We start from the raw sequence: 6,000 nt of genomic DNA, 5'->3' as shown, positions 1-6,000 counted from the left end.
AGCCGAGTTCGTGGTCATTGACGGCTCGTCCGCCTACAACGTTCTCATAGGCCGCGTCACTCGAGCGAGGCCGACGCGTGATGTCCATCCGGGCCACGACAACGATGTATGTCTCGGACCGTGGGGAAGCGCATAAGCTCGTCTCCAAGGACGAGAAGGACGAGGTGGTCAACATCCGGATATCTGCCGAGGGGTGCAACATGCAATCCCTCAAAGTGGCAAAGAAGTCGAGAGAGGGGAAAAGCCCATCCTTACAACGGAGGGCGACCTCATGGATGCAATCGACGACTACAGGAAGGTCCCTACAAAGTGGTTGAAGAAATAAGGCTGGGTACACACCGGCTGACAGACATGGAGGGTGTGCCTTTAATGAGCCATTAGGACACTGACAATCTCAGGAAATACTTTGTATAGCGGCGGAGGTACCCAAGACAACTGTGGGCACCCCGACACATGTTTATATCTAATGAAGAATCGTCCAAGTTATCCATCAAAGTGTTCATTTCCCCCCCATAGTCACTATCAAGAAGTAGACGCCACGACAGTCACCCCAAGAGGTAGACGTCACGGCAGTCACTATCAAGAAGTAGACGCCACAGCGATCACCCCAAGAAGTAGACGCCACGGCGATCTACTATCAAGAAGTAGACGCCACTAGCGATCACCCCAAGAGGTAGACGTCACGGCGATCACTATCAAGAAGTAGACGCCACGGCAGTCACCCCAAGAGGTAGACGCCACGACAGTCACCCCAAGAGGTAGACGCCACGGCAGTCACTATCAAGAAGTAGACGCCATGACAGTCACCCCAAGAGGTAGACGCCACGGCGATCACTATCAAGAAGTAGACGCCACGACAGTCACCCCAAGAGGTAGACGCCACGGCGATCACTATCGGGAGCGACGCCACGGTCACTACCGGCGCGATTGATACTCGCGAAAGCGATCGAACATGCCTTAGAAACGTTAAACACGGTTGAGATACGCATTCTAAATCGCCTCGACCAGGCCGAGGCGAAAACAAAAGAAGCGCTCAATTAATAACGTAAGAAGACAACTCGATTTAAGACAAGAAAAGACCTCGGCCAAGCCAGAGGCAAAATAAGCAAACTCTTATTAAAAATGATAACAGGTTACAAGTGAGGAGAATACAGACGACGGCCGTCCCCATAGGGATAAGCCAAAACGCAACCTACCAAAGTTTTACAAAAACAAGGAAAAGCAAAAGGTTACAGACATATCATTTGAAGCGCCAAAAGATGGCAGGGAGGAAAGGCTTAATAATTGGCTCCCGAACAGCTGAAGCTATCCGAGACGCCGGGTGAGCCTGGTGACGACCGCCCGTCTCCCTATGCCCGATCTTTGCTTGCCATCGGCGCGTTAGCGGCATCATCTTTGATGGGCGACCCGTGCTGTCTTGGCGGTCTCGGCTTTCGCCTCGGCCTCAGCCTCAGCTTTCTTGGCAGCCTCAGCCTCAGCAGCCTCAGCTGCCTTCATCCTCTCGGCTTCCTCCTTGGCCGCCTTAGTCTTCTCAGCAAGGGCTGCCTTCTCCGCGGCCACCTCTTCCTCCTTCTTCACCCTTACCTCCTCCTTGGCCTTCTCCTCCGCGGCTTTCTCCTTAGCTTCGAGCTTGTCATCAAACAGCTCATCAAATTTGTCCCACGGAAAGGAGCCATCAAGAGGGAAGAGCTCCCCAATCACTTCCCTGGCGGCTTCTTCGGCCGGGTCCCGTGTGGCGCACATGTTAGGGAGGATAACGGTTTGGAGCGTCTCAATATCCTCCTCCCTTTGGGCGATGATAGCGTCCTTATTCCGAACCACCTTCCCCTGGGCCTGAAACATGCCCCTCCATTCGTCCCTCTGCTTAGCATAAAGGTCGGCGTGCTTCTAAACGAGGTCACGCCCCTCCCGGCGTAGCGTAGCTTCGGCTTGCCGCGCCTCGGCCTTGGCTCTCTCGAAGGACCTCCTTTTCAGCGTCCTCCCTGAGTTTTCTCTCAGCACGGACTGCCTCCTTAGCCTCAGCCTTGGCCCTCTCCGCTTCCTTGTTCGCAGCGTCGAGTTCGAGCCTGAGCCGCTCGAGCTGTGGGGCAGCTTCAGCAATGGCCTTCTCTTGCTCCACAATAAGAGCACCGGCCGTATCAACCCACTTCGACAGAAACCTGGCCAAACTCAGGCCCTCCGACTTAATCTGTAAGGGGGTAGGTTGAGGGTAGGAGGTGACAACGGTGGCATCTTGACCACTTGCCAGCGCAGTTTTCTTCTCGGCACGCCGTTCAATAGTGTGACCGTGAGACGCAACGATTGATCTACAAAAATTCAATTAAAGCATCCGTGTCAACATACATGGACATACCGAGAGCCTTGTCATCGGGAACGCCTAATGAACCGGCTAAGTCGAGCCACGGGATAAATCTGTACCATGCTTGGCCTTCTTGGGCGGAGGACGCATTTCCTTGCCGCGGTAGGTAGAAGCGATGCAGCGATAGCATTTGCGGCGGGGTAGGCTCTTTCCTCTTACGGACAAGGGAGATCCCTCCGCATCGAGTCCCCCAATGGTAATGTCAACGATCACCACCGTCTCCTTCTGGACTGAAGGGATGGGAGGTGGAACTGATGTCGACGCCGTCGCCGCCGAAGACTTTGTTTTCCGCGTTCGGCGCGGCATGTTACTAGCAACCTTCGCCTGGGCCGCCTCCACATTCAAGCCTTTCACCGCCGATCCATGAGATCATTCGGCGACGTTCTGCGATCACGGGCTAGAGCCTTAGGATGCAAATCAGCAACGGTCTTGTCCTTGGCAAGCCCCATTCTCCGGAGGATATCCTCAGACAGGTCCGGTCCAAAGTGGTCTGCAAAGGAAACAAAGCAAGAGTTAAGTAGAAGAAATAAATCAAAATTCAAAAAAACAGAAACATTGAGAGCAGAGATGGGCCTCACACCGACCCCACTCACCCCGTGCTAGGGCGGTATGAGGCCGACATGGCAGAAAACTCATCCGAAGAATGATCTGCGTCGGGGGAATCCATCTCTTCGGCACCCCATTCTTCTCCGCCTCAAACAACCTCATCGCCAGCTTCTCATCCGCATTAAGAGGGACCTTGCTGGCGTCCATCTTAAGCTTACTCCGGGTGACCCATTTCTCACGCTCTGCCTTACTCTCGCACCGCAAATTAACTTGGTGCTGGAAGGACCAGGGCAGCGGATAGTCATCCGGCACCTCAACGTACACCCACCGATCTTTCCAGTCCTTGCAGGAGGAAAGCTTATCAACGGAGACGTAACCCGGCTCCATTTGCACGCTGTACCATCCGACGCGACCAGGAAATGACGGCCGAAGGTGGTGAAGCCGACGGAATAAATTAACCGTTGGGACCTCCCCCTTGAAGAGACAGAGCCAGACAAAGCCGACTATGTTCCTAATAGCCAACGAGTGCAGCTGGGCCACGGCGACGTTCATGGCTCTAATGATGGCCATAACGTAATCGTTCAGCGGAAACCGGAGCCCGTACTCCAGGTGCCGGATGTATACGCCGGTGCAACCCGGTGGAGGGCAACAGACGGCCTGACCCTCCTCAGGGATAACAATTTTGTACCCCCTGCCGAAGTAGAAATGGCCCTCGAAAAGTGTTTCGCCGGAACAGCTGGCGAACTTATGGGTCCATGCACGGTCAGGGCAGACCTTACAAGCGTCGCCATGATCCATTATGTACTGCCTCCCCTCATTAGGACGAGCCCTTTCAGCATCATCATCGTCATCATCAACATCATCATCATCCTCCCAACCCTCCAAAGCTTTTGGATCAACTTCGGGAGAAGGAGACCTAGGGCCCCCAGACCTTATCGGGATGGCGTCTAGTATCTCCTCCTCATCAAGACGCGACGGGGAACCCCCCGGCGCACGTTTACTAGGTCCGGCATCAGCAGAAGACATGGTAGCAACAATCACTTAACAAAATAAGAGTGAGAAAAATTTGTTTGTTTACCTTGAAGAAAAGCACTAGCCGAAGTAACGACTCTGAAGATTAGAAGAGAAAGAAGCCCTTGAAAGTTTAGAGAGAAGAAAATTTTAGAGAAAATGAAATTGGTGGCCAATTTCAGGGACTAACTGCCCTATTTATAGGGGAAAGCCCATGAAGAAGTACCAATCGGGCACGACCCATGAAACGTCGACCAATCGGCGAATGTACACGTGTCGGACATGCGACCACGGAATGTCAATCGTTGCAACAGTTGAACGTCAATCAATGCAACAGTGACCAAGCGTCTTCAACACGCCCCTTCATATCTCTTTGCCTATTCATCTTCCTCAACAAATTCCTAAGTATCTGTTCTCCGCCGGCCACATGATCAACCAAGCTAGGTAGCGCCGGCCGGGGGCAATCAAAAACAACCGGCACTCTCAACCCTGGTCTCGGCCAACGTCACTCTCTTTTCCACATCGGATGCCCTTTACACATCCATGTGGAGGGGGGATATGGTACGGCCTAAGCAGAACCAAGCCGAGGTAGAAGAGGCCGAGAAAGAAAATTTTTACCTACGCAGAATATACGCTCAACATACATCGGAGCCCATACCACGGCATAGACTACGCTGGGGGCAAATTGATGGGGCATATTCTGCACCCGCTGACCGAGTCAACATATTAAGCAAGGTCAAAGATATCCACAGCAAGTCAACGACTTAGACAGCCTAACCGACGTAGCCTGTCGGCCTGTCTCTTGTGCCTCGGCTGGGACAACTAGCCAGCCGGGGCACATATCCGCGAACTCATATCCAAGACCCCTCGGCGGCGAGTCAACAGGGCCCGCCGGCCTGCCATGGGTCCCTCGGCCGAGGGTAGATCAGTCTTTCCACCTGCTAGCCACTTGGCCACTACGTGACAAAAGGTGAAAGTCTATAAATACTCCTCAACTCTCATTGAGGAAAGGATCCACAATTTAACCTAAGAATCACTATTCATCTGGTAATATCTTCCTTATCTGTCTACAAAATATACTTCGCCAAGTAACAACAACTTATCTCTTTAAGTCCACTGACTTGAGCGTCGGAGTGAGTACGCTCGGCCAAAGCCGAGCCCTCAGTTTGTTCATTGTTTCAGGAGACCAAAAGGAGGATTCAATCAAGGACGTCATCCTACAAGCACGGGCGGTAACAAATAACTGCTCTGGAATTACACCCGGAACACTAATTATGTTGCATTAAATATAAAAACCGTTTGGCTTTTTATTAAAATAAATGAATGTAGATCATTATTTTCAATCCTAAATATAACACGATTAATATCAGTATTAGTATTTGTTTCGTAAGATATCTTATGAAGATGAATTCACTCTACTGAACTAGAAACCATTTATTTTGACTATGTCAAAGTCTACCAACGTCAAATGTTTTTGGAACTACGTCAAACATATTTTGAAACCTGAAATGTTTAGTGCTTAATTCTTGGGTCCAATATTAGCATTGTAGTCTACATTTTATTAGCACTAGTTGTTGTATCGCGCGCTTCGCGCACGATACCCCAAGATATTGTTACTTACATGACAAGATGTTATTGCGTAACGATTTATCTAATACCCGCACGATTGATAGTAGGATTTATCGTCATTTCCCAATCAAAAGTAATTTATAAATAACCCAAACTAAGTAGTATAATTAGGGTGTCGAACACAAAGATGGCGGGGGTTAGATACTTGGTCGGTTCAAATCCTAGTTTGGTCAAATAAGAATAAAGTTGATTTAACTAAGATGCAAACAAGTTAAATTAAACTAAATGGGATTGTATTCAATTGATGGAAGAACTAGAGTCTTCGGGTTCACTTGGGTAGGAGGGTATAAAACAAGATCAAAACAAGACATGGGTGATGACACAAGGAATTAAGACTAATTTCCTAATCACCTCGAGTTCATTAACAAGTTGTCACTTAATTAATATGAACTCAATACTAACATGGCATATAGACCTTCCAATAGCATAAGCATCAAGACAAGCCAAACATGTCA

This window comes from Silene latifolia, chromosome 4 (assembly GCF_048544455.1).
Source record: "Silene latifolia isolate original U9 population chromosome 4, ASM4854445v1, whole genome shotgun sequence".
Classification (NCBI taxonomy): domain Eukaryota; kingdom Viridiplantae; phylum Streptophyta; class Magnoliopsida; order Caryophyllales; family Caryophyllaceae; genus Silene; species Silene latifolia.
Note: the sequence above shows the minus strand (reverse complement) of the source record.